General features: G+C 44.3%; 1 protein-coding gene across 10 annotated transcripts in view; it reads left to right on the forward strand.

Moving 5' to 3' along the window:
* The first annotated feature begins 319 nt into the window (after positions 1-319).
* THRB (thyroid hormone receptor beta) overlaps positions 320-13,450 on the forward strand; it is a 390,903-nt gene continuing 377,772 nt past the window's right edge. For 5 of the 10 annotated variants that reach the window (XM_058729731.1, XM_058729730.1, XM_058729741.1 and 2 more), the window contains exon 1: positions 1,215-1,572. The gene's annotated coding sequence lies outside the window, so the exon portion shown is untranslated. Of the gene's footprint in view, positions 345-702; positions 781-1,010; positions 1,127-1,212; positions 1,573-13,450 lie in introns of those variants that run through there. The other 5 variants (XM_058729739.1, XM_058729736.1, XM_058729734.1 and 2 more) reach the window with 5 other exon arrangements.

Below are 13,450 nucleotides of genomic sequence, written 5' to 3' on the forward strand. Positions count from 1 at the left end.
TTCGTACCGACTGCATTTTAGCATTTTGGGCACTCCGTATTTTTACAAGCATTCTTCAAGCCCAGAATGCAGCTGCCCGCTTCATTTTCTCCTAACCTGAACCCTGGGCTTTCAACACTTGAGGTGGAGGATGGGGGGCAGTTCAGAAATTCTTACTTGCCTGGGGCAGAACGCTGCAAGAGTATACATTATTTTTGTCTTCCGGGTTTTATTTGTACATACCCAGGGCCAAGGCAAATTAATAGGGCAGCCCTTCTGGAACCTGTGGAGTGTCTCAACTCTGCACACATCTCCCAGGATATGCATAATTATGCGGAGGGGTGTCTCCCTCAAAAGCAGGCCAGGTATTTTCCAAATTATGGGGGGGAGGGAGGGAGCAGGGAGGCGGGGGCCGGGTGATGTGAAGGGAACTCCAGACAGCCCGGCCCGTGGGAGGCCCCAGGAGGAGCCAGAGCGCTCTGTCCGCCGGACACGCGCCACAAGTGGTTTGGAAAAAAGGGAGAGGAGCGCGCTGGCAGGGGTCACACTGGTCCTTCGGGGCAGAGAAAAGCCCGTGCTTCTGGAAGGTCCCCCCGCCTCCTTGTCACTCGTCCCCCGTTTCTTCCTCTTCGCCTACCAGAGGAATGACGTCCAAACCCGAACCTCGGTGCGCAAGCCGCCGGGTGGGTGGACGCGCGGCCGCCTAAACCGCCGCAACATCGCCACCCTGGGAAGGGCACCCTGGGAGGAGGGCACGGCCGGGACTGGGAGGAGAGGGAGCGCCCGAACCTGGGGAGGCAGGTGCGGAGGCGGCCGGCCTGGGGCGGTGCGCGCGTGGGTTGCGGGGTAGGGGTCCGCGAGCGCCCAGCGGCGGACACTTCTGAGCGCCCCCCCCCCCCCGGAGCCCGGCGGGGGGCGTCGGGTGCCATCCTGGCGGCCCCTGGGCGGCGGCGGCGGCGGCGGCGGCGGCGGCGGCGGCGGCGGCGCGAGCGTCTGGGAGGCCATTTCCTCGCTGCGCCCCTGGCGGAGCCGGGTTTGCTTGCTCTTGGCCGCCGCCGCCGCGCGAGTAGGACCGCCGCGAGGGTTGGAGGGGAAACCAGGTCACCGGTTCGCGGACGCGGCGCGGCGCGGGCGCCCCGGGCCCGGAGTAAGGCAGTGCCCCGGGAGCGGGCCGGGGCGGGCCGGGTGCGAGGGGGGCCCGGAGAGGCGGGGACTCCGGTGCCCGGACCACACTCGCTTCCTACGCCTATAAAAGTGGAGTGGCCGGGGAGGGCCGGCGCGGCCCTGGCGGCGGCCGCCTCTCTTCGCCCAAGGAGTTGACATTTTGCAGGACTCGCGCGACGTCCCGTCGCCGGCGCTCCCCGGGACCCCGCCGCCGGGAGGAGGGGGCGGAGGAGGGTGGAGACTGCGGGGCTTGGCCAAGGAAGGCGCACATCCTCGGGCGGGCGGCCGTGACGCGGCGGGGATTAACTTTGCATGAATAATGTGAGTGCGCTTGGAAAGGAGACCTTCTGTTCCCCGGGCTCGGGGCAAGCGCCCGCAGGCTGCCTTCCCCGGGCAGGGGCGCTCAACCCAACCGTCTGGAGGGCACTGGTAATTTGGCGAGAGGACCGCGCGGAGGCGGGGGCGTGGGGGGGAGGGGGGGAGGGGGCGGCAGTTCCGACTGTCCAGAAGGGTGGGCCGGCTGGCGGCGGGGGTGTCGCGGGAGCCTGAGGGGTGCGGGCGGCGAAGCCGGGCGCGCGGGCGGGCGTGGGTGGAGGGTGTCAGCCGCCGTGTTACCTGCCTCCGCGGGGCTTCTGCACCCCGGGTCCGGGAGGAGGTGCCCCTCGTGCTCCGGCACAGCGCGGCGGCAGTCGGGGAGCCCCAGCGTGGGCAGTGGCGGAGCAGGGTGTCTGGGGGCCCCCTCCAATCGCAGCCGCTCTGTTCCTCAAACCCCCAAGCCCAGCTGTTGACAGGCTCCTTGTGAAATGGAGTTTGGCATCCTTAGCGCCGAACCGAGTGGAAGTTTCCATGATGAGGAAGTTCTGTGACACGGGGGTTCGGAAAAGGTTGGCAGACACCGGGGGGGGGGGCGGGGAGCGGGGAGGCGGTTTAAAGGGACTGTGGGTGCCCCCCATCCCCCTTTTTCTCCTGCTCCGGAACTCCGGGGTTTGGAAGGGAGAATAATCTTGAATGTTGGCGTGCGCCGTGGCCGGTGCCTGGCGGCTTGGCTTCTCCCCGCCTCCTCGGGGACTCGGTGGCGATTTCGCCTCCCTGCTGGGTCGCGCGCTTCTTTGCCTCGCTCTTCTTTTGACGCAGCATCTTCCTCTGGGTCGCCTCGAGTTGGTTCTGGTAACCAGGAGTTGTGCCAGCTGCGCTCTCCTCCCCCGGGCCTCCAGCCCCCTTCCGAGGAGGACTCATTTGGGGGAGTTGTTTTTTGGTTTTTGTTTTTTTTTTGTTTTTTAACCCTAGTAGATCGCGTCCTTCTTAGCTGCAGTTGTCATTTTGGAGGAGGATTTCCCAATGACCATTGTAGGATTATTAGTGCTAATTCTTAAGCCTTCTGATTTGTTGGAGGGGAGGGCACATAGGATGTTGTTGTCGTTGTTGTTTTTTTAATTTATTAAAGGTTAAGTGTATACTTGTCCCCAAATGGGAAATTTTACAAAAAGAGTCTAGAAGCATAACAATTCCTAAGCCGAAGCAAAGAAAAAGAGTGAACCTGAACAAACAAGTTGAACACTCTCCACCCTCCCGTCTCCACACACGTTCAGATTTTGTGAAGATTGAAACACTGTGCCTACTCATCAGTAAATAAATTTGAAACAAAGTCTTCCTTGTAGCCTGTTACTGGTCTTAGGTGCTAGTGAGATGCAGTTTTAAAGACCAGTTTTGGAGTTCAAAAACTAAGCCTTCCTTGGATGGTGTATTGATGACAGAGCCCAGCAATTTTTATAATGGTAAAAGCATTGGATCCCGTAGACCTGTTGAGCAATATCTTTACATTATTTGGCCTTGTTCTAGTTTATGCTGCTTATTTACATTGTAATAATATATAGCATGTGCTAGATTACAAAGTAATAAAAATTGCATTTTAGTTCACATATTCCATGATTCATTCTGAATATTCACTGGTGACTGATCTGCTCCCTAATTCACTTCTGCTTACCTTTCTTATTCTGAAACTAGTCAGAGACTAGGAAACATTAAAGAAAAAGGTGTTTTGATGAAAAGTATTCTGAGCCGTGGATATTTTTAGGAGTTTTCACGCCAGTTGGCTAAGGGTTTTAATTGAGTCTAACAGAAATTCAATAGTAAGTGATTTTTTTGAAGGTAATATATGGGAAGACATGGGTGAACAATCATTTATTATTTGTACACGTTAAATGGATACTGTCAAAATCTTATTTTTAATGAATTTCAAAGTTATATATATATATTGGAAGTGGGACCATCTGGTAGTAGATATGATTTGCTTTTCTTTTTTAGTGAGAGTAAGTTCTACTAAATATAGCTGTTGAACTATTTTTTTAATGAAGCAATTCCTGTTGGCATTATAATGCAAAGGCATAATTTTATTGACATTGGAATGTTGTTTTATAGACTAACTGGCTTTATAAGAGGAATAAGCATTCCATCTCTCTCCTTTTAGCCTCTTTATTCTGTCATAGTGATGAATTAAGACAACTGCCTTTTAATCTAACATCTTTTGGGAAAAGGTAATTTCTTAAAATTTCCTTAAGAGAAGAGAGAGTTGTGGATTCCTATCCTTTCCTGGAATTTTTGAAGTTGTTTGAAGCATGGCATGTGTGGAGCCACCCGTGGGATTGCAAGTTTGGTGTTTGTTTGTTTGTGTGTTTGTTTTAGCAAGCTTATCCTTTTGGTAGAAATCCGAGTGAGGCGATTGGTTTCTTGAACTCCTTTTTGTCATTCTAGTGTAAGAATATGTGTCAACTTCTTAAAAAGCCCTCTGTGACCACTTGACTCATTGTTTCTCAGAACCATCATACTGTTTTTAGTTTCTTCCCCAACCCCCCCCCCCCCCCCCCATCGCTTGGTCTTCTTTGCAATCTGAATTGTCATTTCATTTGGTACTTGTTGAATACCCGTCTAGAATGTAGAGTCCAGGAGAAAAGAGTCTTGACTGCCTCATTAACTCTTGATTCTCCTGCGTCTTAAACAGTGCTTGGCACGCAGTAGGAGCTGGATAAATCTTGGCTAAATAAAGCAATGGTTGCACCCAAACACTGTCTTCCTAAAAATATGTGACTAAGCAACCTGAGTGGGTACCAACTGGGTATGTCAAGACTTGTGCCTGCGTATATGTGTTTGCCATGAATATATGGTTCCATCTTTATCTCTCTTTCCCCCCACCCTTTTTTTTTTTTTTTTTTTTTTTTTTGAGATGAAAGCTAGCCCCATTCTATTCTATATAGTGACATTGCAGAGGATTATTTCTGCAAGTTCTTCCTGGGGGCATTTGCCTTGAGTACATGCAAATCCTCAGCAGTTTGCCTTAACAGGTTACCCAGATTCCCTGAAGACACTGACCTTCAACTCTCTGGGTATCAGCAGAATCTTTACGAGTTCCAGAGGCATTGTCAGTGCTAAGAGTGAAATTCCAGGGAACCGACATCACTGGATGATAGCAGTGCCTTCTCACTCAGCAGGTTCTGGCAGTGCCTCTGGCCTTGGCAGCCCTAAGGGGACCAAGGGCGTGTTGTGGTGTAAGCTGGTCTACACAAGTAGCAGTTCCTGGGGAAGGGGCAAAATGGGACTGTCAGGATACAATACAAGATTGAAATCGCCCTTGGGGGTAGATTTGGAAATAACCAAATTTCCAAATTTGGACATTTGGTTACGCTGTGTTGTAAGTGAAGTCATTTAACTTTCCCCCTTTACCTCCTTTCACACTTTCATAAACAGATTCTGAACCAGATGATTGTGCGAAGTATTGCATTATCTGAGTTTTCAAGTGACCTAGGTGTGATACCCAAAGGGTCATCTCCAAATTAGCTATTCATGGAAACTCTTGATAACTGAGACAAAAAGGAAACGACAATGGGTAATTATGGTAATGTGTTTTTGTTTATAGAGTATGGGCTTTCAGAAATGTGTCTGCATAAATGCATAGCAAAAATCCCACAAAGTGATAAGACTTGTGAAAATGGTAGGGGAAGAAAGATCAAAATTTTCTACAGGAGTAAAGATCATTAAACTGAAATCCTAAGTGCTTACTGCTTTATTTAATTTAGCTCTAAGCTTCTCGGTAGCCAAGTTAACAGGAAAAAGGGGGCCTGGAGGTGGCAGATATGCATTGAAGTTGTACAGATACATCATATAACATTTCTAGAGGGCTTACTATGGTGCCTGGCACCTAGTATATACTTCCATGAAATATCAAATCATATAATGGCCAGTACTTGAACTTCAATTCTACAGAATGCGAAGTAAAGTTCTTTATATGGTCATGCCTTTTATGAGAATAAAAAATGCAGAAGACAAAATGATGAAAAGTAACCCAGTGGGAGTTTATCTTTGGGAGCCTGAGCTACTGTGGTTCAGCCGTGGAGATTCTGGCGATTGTCCCCAGTGCAAAAATAGAGCTCAGAAAACCTAGAGGAATGAATGGTTAACATGTTCTTTAGGCCGACTTTCTCAAATATCCAGTGTCTCAGCCAGGCTTTTGACTAGAGCAATCTGAGAGGACAGGACAGCCAGGTACTTGAAAATGACCTGATAGCCATGAACCTTCTGAACAGGTGGTCTTGATACTGTGTGCTTCAGTCTGTATAGCTCTTATCACCTTGCGGGGCAGTTTGGGTTTTGTTTCCATTTCTGTCTCCCCCTCTAAAGTGTGATGAAGGGCTATGGGTTTATTCATGCTGGCCTCCCCAGCACTTAGCAAAGACTTTGACACCTGGGCACAGGGATATACTTGTTGGAAAACTGAGTGGGAATAGGTAAAGGGGTGGTGCTTCTCCTTCTCTTCTGTTATTGGTATTAAGTGTCATCTTTTGACTTAGTTTTGCCCAAACTGAATGTTTGCTGCCTGAATTGCATTAGATATCTATACCACAGCTAGTAGGGCTTGTGCCAGTGTCTGAACTGGTTGAGCAATGGATGGCAAATTAACCTCTTGCATTATTTAAAGTCATTTTCACTATTTGATGGGGTGCCTGGATGGCTCAGTGGGTTGAGCATCTGATTTCGGCTCAGGTCGTATTTTGCAGTTTGTTGAGTTCAAGCCCCACATGAGGCTTTGCACTGACAGCAAAGAGCCTGCTTTGGATTCTCTCTCTCTCTCTCTCTCTCTCTCTCTCTCTGCCTCTCCCCTGCTCGTGCTCATGTGCACGAGCTCTCTCTCTCTCTGTCTCAAAAATAAATAAACATTAAAAAGCATTTAAAAAATAAAAATAAATAAAGCCATTTTGACTATTTGATTTGATTTCCCATTCAGTCTACAAAAATTTGTGCCTGGTTCCACTAGTCAGCATGCATCCTAGTGACCTATAAGACGATATGCATATATTAATACAAAGGGATTGTGAAATGGTATCTGCTGTGATAGAATGGATATGCTTATTGGGCTCTCTCATATGGCCCCCTAGATGAAATAAAGTTATTTTTTTAATCTGAGGAGGCAATTGTTTTGTGGTTTCTACAGCCTGTGTGTATTAGTGTATATTGCAGTGGGATTCAGCCAGGGTTCTCTTGGTATCCAAGCAGTGTGAAGTTGAATCTATTTAGGTCAGTGAGTCTCTGATTAAGGATGTTCACTCTTCGCCTTAATTTCCCCAACTCGTTAGCCAATTATGATGTTCAAGTAAGTTGGGGAGGGGGGAAATATCCAAGCCACTGAGTCACAAGTAATGTATTTCCATACGCTTCTCTCAGCCATCTGGCCAGCTGACAGCTAGAATGGTGCTCATGTTGTCCGGTCCATACTGTCCTAATTTCAAGGGACTTTGGAGAGTTTATGTGCTGGCAGGTCTTCTTGTGCAGTACTATTTTTATTGAGTGAGAAACTGAGCTCTCCTGTGAGCTTAGATATCTCTTCCAAATGGCAAGTTAGGAGAGCCTGGTATTAGGACCCAGGATCCTTAACTCTGTGTCCCCAGAAGTTTACTGTAGCCTTTCCATCATGATAGACACTCTAACATATACATTTACATATCTGTGCATACAACACATGTATTATAATATATAGTGTGTATACAGCAGTTTAACACCATGTAAAATAACATACGTATACAGGTGCGTGTGCTGAGTGAGCGTAACATGTAATGGCTAGGAAAGGATTGATCTGAACTGAATTACTCATTCAACTTCTTAGTTCCAGACGAGAGGCCTCGTGGATCATGGTTTCTCTTCTGTGATAAAAAATACTCAGAATTTCGTGAGTGTTAAGCCGATTAAAGCAAAAGTTTGGACAAAAGAATGCAAACTGACAGCAGGTATGTCTTCTTCTTAATTTGGGAAATACACTTTTGTGACTCTCTGGAGGTTCAGGAATGTTTGTGATGGGAAGAGTGGAGAGGATAGTCGTGGTTTTAGTGGCACAATGCATGATCGTGACTTTCAGGAACCCATTGAATATTCTGACTGTTGTGATGCACGTTGTTCAGTGGTTCTCAGGATGATTCGGATATGCTTTCCCCCCCTTTCCCCTCAGAGTCTTAAGAGGGGAAAGTCTCTGTTTTCTCAGATTTCAACAATGCTTGTACAGAAAAGGTGCTCAAAAAACAATGACTGATGGTAACGATCATGATGTTCCTGGGGGTGGTCAACTTTTTCAAATTTCACTCCCAATGTGCATAAATGTCTCAGCAACTGGCATGTCTGTGCATGGAGACTCCGCCTCTGTGACAAGCGTGTCTCGCGTTCTTATATATAGTTAAAAAGGCAGCGCTTGTCTCTGGCTCCAACTGTACTTCCCATGCCTCGCTTCCAAACCATGGTGACAAATGCCACCGTCACGCAGATGTCCCAAGCTAAAAACCCTGTCATCAACTTTTAGTCCTTCTCCATACTCCTGAGTATTTCGGCAGATCCTCATATTATTTTACTGTTTACTTGTTTACTGTTTATTTATGTTACTCCGTGATCAATTATGTTTGGGAAATCCTGAGTTTAACATCTTAACACAAGAATTTTTCAGAGACTGTGTTTATGATTGTGTGCATTATGAATCTCCAAGAGGGAGAGCAGGTAACAAAACTTATTTGGTCACCATTCTCTCTCTCTCTCTCTCTCTCTCTCTCTCTCTCTCTCTCTCTGTGTGTGTGTGTGTGTGTGTGTGTGTGTGTGTAAAAACGCAAATGGCTAAAGTGTAGTGCAAGAGGTGGTGAGGAGCAGTTCATAGCACTACACTTAAAAAAATTAGTCTCATTTGTTTTAACCGCTGACTACATTTTATAATAAGTTCTGATTCCTAGGAGCAGTATCAATCCCACAGCAGAAACTTGATGTTTTTCACACAAAAAAAGGCTTATGAGTTTGTATTCAACACTGACTAATGTTGCCATTGCTGAAGTCTTTTGCAATGATATAAAAATTATGCTAAATTGATATTACTTTTAAAGTATTATACTCATAAAACATATCTTTTCTTGACTTTATTCCTGAGATCTGGATGTGCTGATTTACATAAGCCAGAGAATGGCTTCTTTTTGCCATGTGTGTTTTTGTTTACCTTTTTGAATGTCACCTAAGCTCCACCATAATTTCTGCTCCAATTCTAGCATTTAGATAGAGATCTAGAATAATGTGTTTATATCTGAAATGTAGCTACAATAAGGGGAAGTATAATGTTGTATATTCTTGTATTATTTGTCCTTTAATTTTAAAAAAAAAGGAACCACGGAAACCTTACACAGAAAAATCTTTTTAAAAACAATTTCAGTTATGGCCTATGTGGATGATGAATATATCAATTTGTCCTGTAGTGTAGTAGTTAGAAGGGCTTTGAAAAACACCTTGTCCCTCTGAGGACTCTGTAAAAAAAGCCTCCTAGGCTTTTGGCTTATTAATTTGATCTGTGCTCTGTAGCTTCATTAACATAAGGTGTTGTTAAGGTGAAGGCATTCTCTAGAATGAACTCTACATGCATTCATTTACTGCTAAGAATATATGTTTAGTTATCCTTATTGAGGTTGTCACAAAAACCAAGCCTTAAAATGAGTAAACTTATTATTTTAAAGTAGGCACCACACCCACCACGGGGCTTGAACTCACAACCCTAAGATCATGAGTCATGTGCTCTACTAAGTCAGCTGGGTGCCCCGAGTAAACTTATTTTTTTTTATCCTGACTGTGTCCATCCTTCCATCCCTCCATCTTTCCATCTCTGCATTCATACCTCTATCCCACCTCCCACAATCCATGAATCCATATATGATTCATTCCTCTATCCCACCTCCCACCATCCATCATCTCATATATGCACTGGACATCTGCTGGGTGCCAGACTCTATGGTAGGTGCCAAGGCACCATGGTGAACATTTAATTTTTTTTAATGTTTATTTATTCTTGACAGAGAGAAAGAGAGTATGAGCAGGGGAGGGGCAGAGACAGAGAGAGAGAGAGAGGGAAACACAGAATCTGAAGCAGGTTCCAGGCTCTAAACTGTCAGCACAGAGCCTGATGTGGGGCTTGAACTCATGAACTGTGAGATCATGACCTGAGCGGATGTCAGGTGCCTAACCCACTGAGCCACCCAGGTGCCCCCATTTGAAAATCCTTGCTGTAGAGATGCTCAGAGACTCTTGGTGCAATCTACAGAAATTAATTTGGTCTCTAGCAGTGTTTCCCCACCTCAACTATTGGCATTTGGGGCCAGATAATTCTTTGCTGTGGAGAGCTGCCCTGTGTTTATCAGCATCACTGGCCCCTACCCACTACACACCAGTAGCCCTCCCCCCGCCCCACCCATGCTCCAATTGCAGCAATCAAAAATGTCTCCAGATATTGCCAAATGTCTTGTGGGAGGCAAACTCATCCCTACTGCAAACCACTGGTATAGAGTTAAGAATGAGAGCTGAGGAGTGGGAATGTGTGGATTCATAGCCTAGCTTCACCTGGCTTTGTTGCATGTGCTCAGTTTCTTCATTAAATGGAATCATGTAGCATTTGACCCCACAGTTAAGTGTTCCTAAATATTAGATATTGTAGCAGCAGTAGAATTAATACCTCAACAGGCGGTTACAATATTAAGTTATGTGATGGAGCAAGTACACTGTGGAGTGGGAACCCAGAGTCAGGCGTGCGGTGAGTTCCAGGCAGCAAGAACACCATATACCGATGTGTGAAGCGGGGTAAAAGTATGAAACCTTTGGGAAATTGCATGGAGCCCAATCCTTTGAATATCAGAGGACAATAAATGAAGCTGTTGGAACAGGTAGGAGTCACATGGTGAAGACTTTCCTGGCCACAGTAAGGAAGATGGACTTTTTCTTAATAGCATGAAGAAACTAAATGTTCAGCAAGTCAGATTTTTATTTTAGCAGAGTTATTTGGGATAGATCTTGAGTGGGAGTGAGACTGAAAACGATAAGCCCAGTTAGGGACTCTCTGAATAATCCACCGAGAGATGATGGCTGCCGGAACCAAGGCAGTTACATGTTGCCGTGATGTCTTTGGGAACAGATTTCACTTTCTCCAAGATGTGGCAAAATTCTTCTAAGTTAATTCCAATAATGAATATTTTTAGCAAGATGGCTTTACATTTGGGAGAATTTCAAGTTTAATTTGAAAGCAGATTACATGATAGATTCTCTGTAGAATGTTTTCAAATAAAGCTTAAAGACCATCTCACAGCTTATTCATAGCTGAATATTACTCAAGGGTTTTTCTGCTATTGTATACATATGTCTACAGTTCCTAGTCAGACACAAACATACTTCTGAACAACTACATTGAATTATCATTGACATTGGTGTGTTGAGATTCATTATAGAGTATTAAGTGTTGATTTTCTGACTGATAGCGATTTTATTTAATGATCAAAATTGAAATGGATGGAGAAGATGAATTAATGAACGAGTGAATGAATGAGATATTATGGCAATATTACCAAATTGAGAGTAAAAAATTTTTGGATAAGTCTCTTGATTTATCTGAGCTTTAATTTCATAGTCATAAAACAGTAAATTTATCTAGATAAATTAGACCATCTCAAAGTTATCCTTAGCTCAGAAGTTGGCAAACATTTTCTATAATAGACCATATAGTATTTTAAGCTTTTTCAAGATGTACAATCTCCACTGAGACTACTCGACTCTGCTGCTGTAGTGTGAAAGCAGCCATAGATAATAGGTAAATAAATGATCATGGCTGTGTACGATAACTTTATGTACAGAAACAGAAGGTGGGTTATAATTTGCTAGCCCCTGCCTGGTAGCCCAGCAGGAGTACAGTAGAAATATAACATGAGCCACATATGTAGTTTGAAATTTTACCGGAGCCACATGATAAATGAGTAAAAAGCAACCAGTGAGTTCAATTTCAATAACATGCTTTATTTCACCCAGTATATTCACAATATTATTAACTTGTAATCCATATAAAAATATCAATGAGATGTTTTACTTTTTGCATGAAATCTTCAATATCTGGTGTGTGTTTTATACTCGCAGCGCATCTCAACTTTGACTAGTCACATTTCAAGTGCTCAATAGCCATTTGTAATTGGGCAGTATGACTATAGCCTTAGGAGTGTGTGATTTTACCAAATTCCATGCAAAAATAAGTTATATGCAGTATTTAAAGTGAGACACTTTATTTTTCTTGCCACATAGATTGGTTAGGAAAACATTACGCTTTGAAATGAAGAATACACAGTGGCTAAAACACTGTTTATTTTTCAGTCATGTGAAGTTGAAAACTGCTGTCCCTGACTGGTTGGTGGCTATGCTCCGTAGCCGTTCAAGGGAGTCCCAAGTGCCTTTAGTCTTGGGGTCCTTCATCTTCTACTCATGGCTACCAAGATCCTGGCTTCATTCCATCGGACCACAGGGAGGCAATGAGAGAGTAGAGAAGCACACAGGCTTGAGAGTGACACAAAACCATTTTGCTAAAATTCCACTGGTGAAAACAAATCATAAATCACAAATCATACGTCCCCACCTAAATGAAGCGGGATGGGAAACAGTCCCTGTGGCAGCTTTCCAGTGATGACTCTATTCCCCGGGAAAGAAGAAGAATTATTTGGTGGTCAGGGAGCTGTCTTTTGCATACTGTGCTACCCTGTTTTTTAATTCTTATGTGGCCTTCATCACATCACTGTCTCGCTGCTTTTGGAGGCATTGGCAAGCGATGAAAACATCTTCACGGCTGTGAGGTAGCCCATTTCTATTTTTTGGTGCAGTGCCACTATCCTGTCTGACCTAATTCTCTTTCCTCACTTCCTCCTTATTCGTATGGGGTCATCTTTAATCTTGCTAGACCTGAATTTTCCTTTTAGTCTTTGAGCATCATTTTTATTTCCTTAATAGATCTATGTGGGTCATTCCCTGCACATAGTATTGGGACTCTGCCAATCGATCCTGATAGTACCGATTTTTTTAAAGGAAACTAAAATTTAGAGTAGAGCTATCAGAGAGCAGAAGCCAGTGCTGATTGTTGATGTGTTGACAGAGGTATTGAAGCCATTTCCCTGGTATCCTCTTACAGAACTTCAGACTGTTTAAATAAATGACTCATTACATAATATCTTGGATAAAAATACCAATTTTCTTAATATTTATCCTATTTGTCATTTCTTACTGCAATAGGGAACCCTCTTTTTTTTTTTTTTTTAGCAAAAAGGTGTTTGCTTGTTTTCTTCCCAAAGTATAAATGCGCTTTATCAAATATTCAGTGTGTTCTATAGAAGTGCCTCCCATGAAGGAAATGTAAGAGGGGCATGAATAATAAAAGTGAGGTAAGTGAAAAGAACAAAGAAGCCTTTTCCTTCCACCTATGCATATTTTACCTTTCTGAAAACCTTATTATTTAATTATTATTAAAATGTCGTATTTTAAGAAGTAAGGAAATGCAAAGCACACATACATTTTGGATTATTAAGAAATAACGCCAACCAGTGATAAGTATGCTGAGAACATGTAAAAGAAAAAAGAAATAATTGTATTCCTTTATATTAGCGTAGGTGGGGTTGTCTTCAACTTCACAAGCCAATTTTTGTGAAGTATTTTGCAAACCTCTTGAAGATTAAATTTTGCAATATTAAGAAGTTAATCCTGATAAATTCCTCTCAGGTACAGAATCCAGCTAATTAATTCTTGATATTCCAGAATAGGGAGGAGATGATTATCTGAATAACCCCTAACTTGTTACTGGCCCATCACTGGGGTCTTTGGGGCTCAGGGTAACTCACAGTGTGGGTGCCATTAATGTCTTGTTTTAAAGTCCTGTCACAGATCAGGGAGGAGAGACACCCACCCCTGCCATTACCCTTATTGGCTAAGTGTGTCTGCAGAGGGAAAAGCTGGG

The sequence above is a fragment of the Neofelis nebulosa genome, chromosome 5 (genome assembly GCF_028018385.1).
Source record: "Neofelis nebulosa isolate mNeoNeb1 chromosome 5, mNeoNeb1.pri, whole genome shotgun sequence".
Lineage (NCBI taxonomy): Eukaryota > Metazoa > Chordata > Mammalia > Carnivora > Felidae > Neofelis > Neofelis nebulosa.